The following is a 12,827-nucleotide window of genomic DNA, read 5'->3' on the forward strand; positions in this document are numbered from 1 at the left end:
AGTCACGGCTAAACAGTGATGAATGTGTGTATGCTCTCTGCTTTGGTTTGATTGAATGCCCTGCTCTAAAACAGGGGCACACACACTCACGCACTTTATGACAGCCAAGATGGAAAACTGCAGTTTGAGATGTAATGATGAAATTCAGACACAAACACGGACGCTCTCGCACCCCTACACCACAGACCGTAACGACACTACTGACTTAACTACATTTTTCAACAGCGTGACAGTAGCTCTGATGTTTTTAAAGTGGTGTAGCTTTTCCAGTAACAAGTTACTTTTTCTAACAAGTAGCGCAACAACGTTCATGACAAATTGTGCAAGCAGTTCTGCAGCTGAGCGAGATGAGCGAATAATCAAATGCGCTCTACTTTAGTGTGTTTTTAGCATTTCAATCTACTCGGTTTGGAATATTTTTTGTAACAAAATAAATATTAGCTAACTATTTGACTGCTATCGCTGTGATAGCACAGCGACATAACAATTTTATTTTATTTTATTTTGCAACCAGCCAAATGAAGCAATAATCAAACATGCTCTACTCATTTAAATCATCACCCATTTTTCTTCATCTTTTTTTGTAGCAAAATAAATGTTAAATACTACCATTTAGCAGTACGTGCTAACTGCTATTTAGCAGTAACTACCTGCTATCCCTATGTAAACAAAGAAAAGGTGGCTTTGATGCTTGTTTATGCTAATTGATGTTTTTAAGCTATTTAGCTTCTTTTTTTGTAGTAGCTAACTAATTTTTCCAAAAGTTAGTTTGACTATATTTGAACCACTTAAAAATCAGTAGCTCTGATGTTTTCAAAGTGGTATCGCACTTCCAGTAACAAGCTACTTTTTAAACAATTAGCAATGTAGCATGACATAATGTTTGATACATTACACAAACAACCTCACTACCAAGCCAGATGAGGTAGTAATCATATGTGCACTACTAGAGTGTTTTTTAGTATCTAAAAAGTTAAATACTTCTATTTAGCTAACTACTCGAATGCTATCACCATGTTAGCAGTGAAAAGCTGGCTTAGTTTGAAGTTAGTTTATGCTAATTGAGATTCTGCTCTTTTTAATTTCATCATAGAATATAACAATGGTATAATTCAAAAGCTTTAATGTAGTTAGCTACTTTTTGTTAATAGCTTATAGCTAACTACCTTTTTTAAATTAGCTTTGACCTGTATTTGAACTATTTTAGCAAGCTACAATTTAAAAGTAGCTTCCCTAGCATTGTAAAAAGCATAATGGCTAAATCAGATGCAGATACTGAAACACACAAAATACATGTATATAACACACACAAACATCACACAGACACACTTAATTTGCTATATGTACACGTATACCCGGCTCATGCATTATCCTCCTGTGTCATTGTTTTTTGTTCTTTCTGAAACTCAAGTTCATAAAAACTGAATTTTTAATAAGTTGTTTGCGCTTCGTGTTAGACACGACTGCACTGCTGTTTTTAATTAATAACCTCAGCCTTCCCAATGAGGTGGAACACAAACGACACTAACACACGCAGAGAGAGATAGATGTAGTCGGCGATAGAAGCAAATACACTTCCTGTGTGTATTAGTGGTTGTGTTGGAGGTTTTATCTGTCTGAGAAGTCACCACATTTATCAGTCTATAATTCAGTCAGCGCGCCAGATAAATACAGAGAGAGACAGGAATAGAGATAACCAGCGCCGCGGTGGAGTGTGTGGATGGGCTGTGCTCTAAAAATTGAGGTATGATGATACAGTCAAAGCGATAAATGTGGTTTTGACATTCTCTATTTGGTGAAAATGTTTTCCATGAGTTACAACATTTAGGAACTTATTGACAGACTAATCTCATCAACTTGTGAATTGGACATAAGAGATGCACCGATATTACATTTCTATGCCGTTACGGATTATTCAGAATGACATTTGCCGATACAGATTGTTTTACTTTCTTAAAGGGATAGTTCACCCCAAAATGAAAATTCTGTCGTCATTTACTAATCCTCAAGTTGTTCCAAACCTGTGTGAGTTTCTTTCTTCTATTGAACACAAAAGAAGATATTTAAAAGAATGCCGGAAACCAAACAGTCAACAGTAGCCATTTACTTTCAATAGCATGCAAAAAATACTGATCATTGGCTGTTTTTACACAATTGTCTGTCTGATGGCCGATAATTGCTTTTATCAGCCGATACTGATTAATGGCTGATATATCGGTGCATCTCTATTGGAGATGAATTTATAGTATAATTCTGGATGATACAAATTATTGTTTTAGCCAGTAATTATTTTTATTAAAGTAAAAACATTTTATTAAAAAAAACATTGACTAATAGTTTAAATAATATTGATCAGATATTATATGCAATAACATATACAATAATATTTGATGTTAAAAATCATTTTGAAGTAAAAATGCCTGCAGTGCTCACATGGATTAGGAAAGTTCGTATCCAGCCTGCAACGTGTTGCAATCTCATTATCACTCCATCTCCAGTAATTTTCACTCTCTGTGGTGTCTGTCTAAAAAAAGAATCCCTCCCAGGAAATTATTACATCTTAAACTGTGATTCCTGCGTGGAGAGTTATAGTGCTTATATGTGTGTGTGCTTGAATACTTGAAAGCGAGCGGGATGTGTGTCGGAATCTCTCCCAGGCCTCTTTGTTGCAACCTTTTGCCCCCAGTCCTCAGGCGGTGGCGCGAATCTCTCACTCTCACATTCTCTCTGTACTTCTCAAATGAGACTGGGCTCTCTGGGTGGTTAATTGGGCAAGTTTTGCTCAAGGCTCCCTTATAGGTGGCTTTCCGAGATCTGCCTAACACACACATTTGTTTTCTGTCATGCTGGGGACTTTTCATTGACTTCTGTTGATTTTCTACTGAGCTAATGGTGTTTTTTTAGCCGTTAACCCTAACGAAAAGCATTTGTGTTTTCATGAATACTTTTAGTATGTTTATGAACCTGTTTTCCTCATGGGGACCACTGGTGATGTTGATAATTTCGGATTTTAGTATCCTTTTGGGGATATTTAGTCCTCTCGTTGTGGGCTAAAACGTGACCCACGCACACATATTGAAGATGCTCTATTGTATCTGCTGTTTACTATTGTTTTGGTTCCATCATCTCACTAATGGCAGTAATATCCACCTCCTCTATTACAGGATGCAATCAATGTTTAATTAGAGAAGAACACTATTAAAGTGTGTGCTTGTTTTCCTGGGCATGTATGAATGTGGTCATGTGAGTCTCATAGTTTGAGATGATGATTTGTTGTTCTCTTTATCTCTTTTTGTTTCCCGCTCTCTGTAGTCATTTGTTTACCTCAGTTCTAATGCAGACCATACAGACATGAAATCCGGCAGAGGACGTAATTCCAGAAAATTCCAGCCATGGAGTCTGTCCTGTTCTTTGTAATCAAGTCCTCCTACTCAAACCTCGGCACAATCAGTCCTGAGTTCTGCTTTTTCCAATAAAAATACAATCTGGAATAAAATCTGAAGGAGAACATTTGCTTGTCATTTGATATGGTTTGCATTTAAACCGAAAGGCTCAAACCCACAAGCTGCTGCTTATGTGATTGTATTTGTATGTATGTATGTATGCATGTATGTATGCATGTATGTATGTATGTATGTATATATGCATGTATGCTGTTTTTCAGTTCCATATATTATATGTGACCCTGAACCACAAAACCAGTCATTAGGGTCAATTTTTCCATTGATGTATGATTTGTTAGGATAGGACAATATTTGGCCGAGAAACAACTATAGGCCTATTTGAAAATCTGGAATCTGAGGGTGCAAAAAAAAAAAAATATTGAGAAAATTGTCTTTAAATTTGTCCAAATGAAATTCTTAGCAATGCATATTACTTATCAAAAATGAAGTTTTTATATATTTATGGTAGGAAATTTACTAAATATCTTCATGGAACATGATCTTTAATTAATATCCTAATGCTTTTTGGCATAAAAGAGAAATCAATAATTTTGACCCATACAATGTATTTTTGGCTATTGCTACAAATATACCTGTGCTATATATGACTGGTTTTGTGGTCCAGGGTCACATAATTAGTCAAAATCTCTCTCTTCTTTATATATATTGTGCACAGATTCATTTTAACATATCAGATATCCTGTTCTTAAGACATAAGTGACTTTACATGAATTTCGCATCATAAAAACTGTTTTCTGAATGGATTTAGAATCATTGAAGAGAGAATCACAGTTTTTTTCCCTCCCACCCCTAGTGACAACCCAACTTTACAGCCTTGTTTTATTTTCAGATTAAATATAGCATCTAGTCTAAAGTCTAAGGATTATGTTTGTGTGAAATCAGTGGTTTAGACTCCTTTGTTCAAGTTGACGTTGCCCTCCGAGGTCTTCTTACTCACTCTAATAGCAGAACCGTCAAAGCTGGTCTGAGATCAGTGTTAAAGGGCAGCATCTTGCTACAGCAGGCTGTCAGGCTTGTTGTTTTGGCCTGAAGGAAACATGATCAGTGGTTTGCTCCGTCGGCATCGACTGCTCTAAAATTTTGAAGCGGACAGCTCGTTTTCACCAGCGTTTACACACGTGTGGCTAGTTAAGCGTTTTTGTAAGAAGTAAAGGGTAGCTGCTTTTTTCATGCATATCCAGGTTTTATTTTTGATGTTATTTCTCAAAAGAGCAATAATGCCATCATTCCTCTGATCCTCTCACTATAGTGTTAATACATGTGGCTTTTTATGCATGATTCATCAGTTCACAATATTCCAAAGAACAAAAAATTACTTTCATAATTTAGTCAGTCAATCCAAAATAATCTTTTATTATTTTTTTTTTTTGTTGAACATACAACGAAAAAAGAAAAAAAACCCATCACATTATGGTAGAAAAATGGGTTATGAATGCAGTTTCATGTTGAGTTCAAAGGAATAGTTCACCCAAAAAAGAAAATTGCCATTTATTCACCCTCATGTTGTTCCAAACTCGTATGACTTCTGTGGAACACAAAAGGAGAAATTTTGATCACTCTTTTTTGCATGTAAATGCAATGAATGGCAATTGAAGCTTATTAGTTAAAACACCCCATAAAATTATCATATGAGCGGTCCATACAGCTTGTGCACTACATCCCAAGTCTTCTGAAGCGAAAAAAATTCTTCAAAAAAACTGATTTGCAAGTTTGAATTTCTTTATTATCAGTGAATAATAATTTACACTTTAAATGGTTTGATGGTTTTATTTATCAAGGATGCATTAAATTTATCAAAAGTGGCATTAAAGACATTTATAATTGTGCAAAAGATTTCTGTCAACAGAAAGAATGCTGAACAAAAAAAATGTTTCATGATTTCCACAAAACTATAAATCAGCACAGCTGCCTTCAACATAAGACATGTTTATTGTGCTCCAAATCAGCATATTTGAATGATTTCTGTATGATCACGTGACACTGAAGACTGAAGTAATGGCTGCTGAAAATTCAGTTGCTGCTGCTTATCAAGAAATGTTGTATGACTCCTTCTGTACATTAAACAACTTGTATGGTGCTTTTTCACCCTTATATGCTTCAGTCACTATTCGTTGTAATTCCATGGAATTTCTCCTCCTTCCATGATAGAAACTAAGTCAAACCAGTTTGGAGCAACATGCGGGTGAATAAACTTCCTTTTGAAGTTTTCTCTCTTGATTACAGTGCTACTGGGGAAAAAATGGTTTCTTTAACAGTCCAACACGCCTATAAGGTTAAAAAAAAAACATTGTGCAAAAAATGCATTACAATGTATCTGGTGTGCAGTGCTACTGTGTTTAGTACCTAAAAGTTCACTGCATTCCGGTGTAGCTTCAATTCACAATTCAGGATCCTTATGTAGGTCACGTAGAGTTAATATGCCAGCTAATTTTACATGGCTTCTTAAAACTTTCTGTTTGTGAGCTTTGATTCTTTGGTGCGGTTTTTACATTTCAGAAGCAGCAGGTAAGCAGACTTGATCTGTTGCGCGTGCTTCCTGCCGTCTGTTTACCAGAGATTTAATAAAGTGTAATGGAGTGTAAGATTTAAGAAATGTGCTTTCCAAAACGTTTCAATTTTTGTCTCTGCCGAGCAAACGAGCTGTTAATGGTGGAAGGAAGCTTTGATTTCCACACCTAAATCCTGCAGATCTGTTGTTTTAAAGTGTGTGTGTGTGTGTGTGTGAGAGAGAGATATCTGTGAGGTGTGTGCATGGAAGTTTGATTAGCCTCCTGTGCACAGATGGGCTCTTCAGTGTGATTACAATGCTTTTCATTAGATTTCATCACATCTTTTCTTTTTCTCCTTTCTTTCACATACACCCCCTCCCCTCCTCCTTATCTTTCTCACACCCCCCTCTTGATTAATCATGGGAGAATGACGGGAGGTAGATGGGACTGAAATGAAGAGGTAATTGCGTCGCAGGTGTATTGATATGGGGACTGTTATAGATGCGTTGACGTCGTCTTAACCGGTAGATTGTCAGAAACTCAACGTTCTCACGACTGTCACCACCAGCCATCTGATCAAGATTATTTAGTAATCACTCCACTCCGGGGTTTCTGGGTCGCTCAATAACATTTACCACTGTAAAAGCTCTTTCTTGGATAGTTCACCCAAAAATCTAAATATTGTCATCATTTACTCACCCTAATGTTATTTCATACCTGTATGACCTTTTTTTTCTTCTTCTTTGGGACACAAAAGTGGATATTTAGATTAATTTTGTTTTTGTATTTTAATTATTTGTAATAAATTACATTAATTTTAAATGCAATTAAAATTAAATTTTGTAATTTACTCAGACTTATATATTTTATATTTAATTTATTTATTTATTTTGCTGTGTTTCCTGGTTCGCTCAGTAGCATTTTCCTGTAAAGTTACACATATCTCAAGGGAATACTTCACTAAAAAATAATTTTTTCATCATTTACTTACCCCATAGCATATTTTTGACTGTTATATAACTGTAATATATATTTATATACTGTTATATATAATTTATCAATAATTCATTTTTAATATTTTTTTAACTGTTTTCTGGTTCACTCGGTAGCATTTTCCACTGTAAAGTTACACATCTCTTAAAGGAATACTTCACCCAAAAATGTTGTCATCATTTAGGCTACTCACCCTCATGGTTTTTTTTTTTTCAAACCTGTTTGACTTACTTTACACATACGACATTTAGCTGAAAGTTTCAACTGTTTTTGTCTACAGTATAAAAGTCAGTGGGGTCCAAATCATCATTGGACCCCACTGACTTTCATTGTATGGACAAAAACATAAAATTGCCTTATGAGCCGTTAACGTGTAATGCTCATATTGGAGTGATCTTTGTGCGAAAGCAGCAAAAAACTTATCCTTGCTCCAGGTAAAATCATGCAACTTCGCTCTGCTTCAACTACGTACCGCTTATGTTCTCTGATCCGATCTACAGATGGACGGGTGCACAGACAAATACACCTTCAAAAACAGTTGCTCAATCAAATAGTTTAAAAGCCAGGGTGTGGAGAGTTCCTACAAACATTGAAAAGAAGAAGAGTTTAAAAAGGTTTTCCTTTGTCATCTTGCTTGTCTCTATAACAAACACTGGCAGTCTGTTTCCTATTGTATTTTATGTCATTACAAACGTAACCAAAAACGGCAGAACTATTTATGCTTCAGTACCATTGCCAAATAGAATTCAGATGTCTGTTTGTAAAGGAGCATTAGAGCATGTGTAAAAACCTCGACTAACAGGAAATACATAACCGCACCATTCACATTCCTCCGTGCACGAAACAATGAAAGAAAAGATCTTAATCTAATAGGAAAGCTTCGGATTTCTTGATTGGTTTTGTTACCGCAAAAAAATTATTCATCACAAATATCATTTCCATTGAGGCTCATGAGGGGTTCTTCATGGTGGTTGCCAGTCAATATCAAGTGTTGTGTTCCTTGGCGGGTGTTGTGCCGCTTTTTCTCAGTCTCGCTCTATATGCTGCATTATAGACCCGTGGTTGTAAAGTTCCCGCTCTGCGAGCCAATCTCTCTGGTCCATAAATGTCACTGATTAAAACTGCTGTTGGAATTGTTGCATGGATCACTTGGTGCATAATGACCCTAATCAGCTTGTTCAGTTCATTAGGAGCTGGAAACATAATAGTTACAAATCTGGGCCATCGGTAGGAGTTTCAGATACACCGGCTGAGTGTTCCTGAGACCCCAATTGTGCTCCATCACGCTTGTGATTTGTTTAAAATGTGTGTTAATAGGGTGGGGAACTGAGGACCAGTTCTTATTTATAACCAGTTCAATTTAGTTTCTTCTAAGTACTTGAAACAAATACTTTACTTTACTTTGCTTTGCTTCCTGGCCCAATAACATTTTCCACTGTTAAGTTACACATATGTCAAAGGACTACGTGACCCAAAAATTTGCTCTTTAAATCATTTTGTAATTATTTACTCACTTTTTGAGTTTGGATATATTTCACTCTGAATTGAATGTGAAAATATTAGAAAGATAATAAATAGACAGCTCAACTTTCTTTTGAATGCAACAACACGCATTCCACGCAACCAGTGTAGTCTGATTCAAAAACAAATGACTCTTATGAGTGGTTATTTTTAGGGAATCACTCTTGAATCATTTGGAGTGATTACCAAGTAATTTGACTCAGTCATCGAAACATAAGTTAGTTTCAATTTTGTTTTTTCAGATATTTACTCCTCAAAAGTATTAAAAAAATAATTTGGAATCATTAATAAATCCTTATGATTCCCATAGATATTCCCATAAGATTTTTTTAATTAAATTTTTTATATATTTCAGTCTGAATTGAATGTGACAATATTAGAAAGATGGTAAATAGACAGCTCATCTTTCTACTGAATTCAACAACACGCATACAGCGCAACCAGTGTAGTCTAATTCAAAAACAAATGACTCTTATGAGTGGTTATTTTTAGGGAATCACTCATGAATCAATCGGAGCGGTTACTGAATTAATCTGACTCAATCACCGAAATGTAAGTTGCTTTCAGTCTTGTGTTTCAAAACATGTCCTCCTCAAAAGTATTAAAAATCCTTTTTAAAATTTAAAAAAATTATGAATAAATCCTTTTTAATAATTCCTATTAGTATTTGATGACAAATATTAAGTTTTACTGGCTGATCTGACCCAAGAATAGCTGTAAAGCTCTGTATTCTGCTTAGTTTGGTTTGTGTTGTGTTCAAGTCCTATGAGGAAGCCTAAGGTGTCTCAGTCCATGCCTTTTCATTGTCCTTACTGTCAAGTGTTATTGAGTTGAATATTGTGCTGTAAACAAGGTCAGGAAGGCTGCATTTGGATGCACAGGATGGAGTTGTCATTTATATAGGTGTTACGCTTGAGAATGTGGTCAGAAGTTTCTCAGTGTTAGGCGCAGGAAGATATCTAGCTGTAAGGGGAAGTGAGGTCAGACGCTTATAGATGACCTTTACATATTGTGCTGTTTGAATAGAGCCTTGAGGTCAATCAGCTGAAGGGGGATATTAAATTATGAAAATGATTTGATTATTGACTTTAGCGCTCTGCCCTCTTGTCTTTTTCACACTAATAAAAATGCTAACTCCTGGTGCATCCCGTCCCGAGAGTGTCCTTAGCGCAGTGGGTAGTGCTGTTTTTTGACAGCCGATGCCGATATCTTGGAAAGCAGGGTGGCCGATGGCCGATATAAAGCCGATATAATTGTATTTATTGTAATTAATATTTAAGAAATTTGAAATAATTTGAAAATGGATTAAAAAATTAATTTGTAAATTTAAAGCATTCGATTTGCATGGACCGAAAGTCACGCAGAGAACACGTGATCATGCACACTCTTCACAAGATCTCACAACTGGATTCGACTAAGTTTGCAAGGTTTGTAAAACTAAATTTTCAATAGCCATTAAAAGATTTGTTTAAATGATGTAAATGCGTATTTGCTGAATGCTGACGGCAAACGAGAAAGTATTATGATGTTTGCCTTTCTATTACTAATAATATAAAAGCAATCGTTATAATACTGTAATGTATACATTTTAATTCCTTTGGCCGCTCTCAGCGGCGTCAAAATAAAAGTCTCCGACTCGAACGCATTGGCCAAATAGATATTCGATGTTCAAAAAGATAAAACTTATCGGCCGATGGCGATATTTGAAAAGTGCCAAATATCGGCCGATATATCGGCCTTGGCGATATATCGGTCAACCACTAGTGCTAATCTAAAATCAGTTTTACAGTTTTTCTGACATAGATCAAGGCAGGATATTGACTTGGCAAATCGGTTCTAGATCAGCGAAATGCAGGGCATTTTGCAGCCCGGATGAGCCGCTTTTCACACTCTGAGACGGCGGAAAATTGCTTCCAGTGATTCCACACCCCCTTCCCTCTCATCTGTTGTTTTGCGTGACATGATCTGGGAAGCTGTTGTGTAATTACCAAGTTTGCAGCTAACACAACATCTGTCACATTTAAGTAAATTTACATTTCTCCTTTTTGACACAGACCATGTCTATTAATTTTTTTCAAAAATATTTTAGGTTAAAATTTATGGAAGTATAACATTTTATTTGATCTTAACTTATCTTATTTTATCTTAGTTTATTTTATTTTATCTTATTTTATTTTATTCGGGATTGTTTATTAAATTCTACAGGCATGACGCAAGACATTTAGTTTAATGAGGACAATTCAATCACAGGGCATTCAGGACTCTAGGGTTCAGGAGGAGCTCTTTTTACAAGCCAGCTAGTTAGTCCTACAGCTGCGGTACTCCATTGAGATGTGACTGACACGCATAGATACTAGTGGAGGAAATGGAGACAATATTAAAACCAGACACACAATGGTTACACATCCACATGCAGCTGTCTTTTGAGAACATGTCATTTGGGACTGTTTAATCTAATGCACACCTACGTACAATTTCACACACCTACAGCCTGTCCCGTGCATAGGAGCTCACCCACATTTACAATAGCTAACGCTCACTTTCAGAAACAAATTGCTCTCCGCCCATGTACACCTGGCTGTCAGGTGGAATGTCAGAGGAAGACATTTGTATTCATTTAGGCAATGAGAAAAGCTCTATTATGAGTGAGGTGAATGAGGGAGGCAGCGTTTGACAGCTCGGGGTAATGACTACCCTCAGCCCTCTTTTCTAGTGACAGCACCGTAGACAGGTTCATTACATTACCCCATGTCTCAAATCATCGTCTGATCTGCCACATTGTAATAAAGATGAATATCTCCCTATTTCAATTTTGCCTCATAATAAATTGTACATAGATAGAGCTGTAGGCTGCGATGGCAGCTGTTTTTGCTTTTCTTTAGCATCTTTTATTTTGCCTCTTTTAGATCCAACAAAGGCACTGACTGGGCTGTCAAGAGCGTTGGTTTTGAGGTATGACTATTTAAGTGGTTATGTTTCTACATTGAAGGCAATGAATGAACGGCGATATGAATAGATCGACTTGTTTGAACAACTACATATTGAAATGCAAACCAAATGATGCATGTAGGAACCGGACGCTTTGGTTTGGGAACTAAAGACCGGTTGTTATTCTTGGTGATTAAATTTTTGCTCTTAGAGGAAGGAATGTGTGTGTGTGTGTGAGGGCCAGACGTTTGAATGAGTTCACTCCCTGTTGCTGCCTTCAAACACTTTCCTAGCCAAGAAAGTGCTCCATTTGATGTTTATAAATGTGGTACTATCTCAGATCTCAACGCACCAGGGAAAACGGTCTTTTTTTAGTGGAAAACACTGTTAAATCTGAACTTTGCACTCCCTGCAGTCCTTGTCTTTCTGCTGTTGACGAGTCAGACATGGCCCGTCAAATCTCTGCCCTTTTTAAAGTTCTCAAATTTGATAGGAATATTCCAGGTTCAAGCTTTGTTGTCGTAAAAATGATTTCAGCTTCTTTATTAGTTTAAAAAAATTAATAGATGTTGCTTTTGCAGTAAAGCACTGGGGCAAGGCAATGTGCTGAAATTAACGTTACACACACATATCCACAACACTGAAACAACCACAACTGAAAAAAAGTAAAAGAAAACAAATGTGGTCAGTTGTTGAATGACTAGTCAACTGCTTATCCAACCCCTAATGGTTGATGTCGATGTGTTGGAGAAATCAGGTTGGGAGATGCTTTAACTTGAAGTGTTCAGGCTGAATAGACCCGTCTCCTCGCCCCTCCTCCACTTGGCACCAAGACCCCAAACAGACCACAGAGGAATCTCAAAGATCCTGAACACAACCAGATGTGTAACCTCAACCCCCAACCCTCGTCTTCCTTCCCTCCATCTTTCTCCTTCCTCTCAAGTCAGTCTGTTCCTCTTATTTGTGGCCTGACCTTACAATTCTGGGCCTCTTATAAAAGCAAACCATAGAGTAGTAGTGATGCTTGCAGGTCACTGGTGCTTTAAGGCATTGCAGTGCATTGAGATTTGATGTGACCTCCGAGCATACTCTTTGGACTTTCTGAGTCTTTGCTCTGTTCAGTATGACCGCTGTCTTTTTTTTGCCCTTTTTTCTGTTCTCTCTTTTGGTTCCTAACCACATTTTACTGAACTTTGACCGATGAGCAGGCCCAGGAAGAATCTATGGACATTACTTTTTTGCAAATTATATGCCGTTTAGTTGTAAAGTTGTAGAATAGATATAGTAAATTGTGCTAAATTGAGGTTAAAGTACTACATTCTTATTGGTAGGTTAAGACAATCAAATGTAGTACTCAAAATTAGAGCCCGACCGATATGGGTTTTTTGGGGCCGATACCGATACCGATATTAGGGAGTAAAAAAAGGCCGAT

General features: G+C 36.6%; 1 protein-coding gene across 1 annotated transcript in view; it reads left to right on the top strand.

The window, feature by feature from the left end:
* Window positions 1–12,827, top strand: part of plxnb2a.1 (plexin b2a, tandem duplicate 1) — a 119,565-nt gene that overhangs the window by 26,087 nt on the left and 80,651 nt on the right. The window lies entirely within an intron of this gene.

This window comes from Sinocyclocheilus anshuiensis, unplaced genomic scaffold (assembly GCF_001515605.1).
Source record: "Sinocyclocheilus anshuiensis isolate Anshui unplaced genomic scaffold, SAMN03320099.WGS_v1.1 scaffold916, whole genome shotgun sequence".
Taxonomy (NCBI): Eukaryota; Metazoa; Chordata; class Actinopteri; order Cypriniformes; family Cyprinidae; genus Sinocyclocheilus; species Sinocyclocheilus anshuiensis.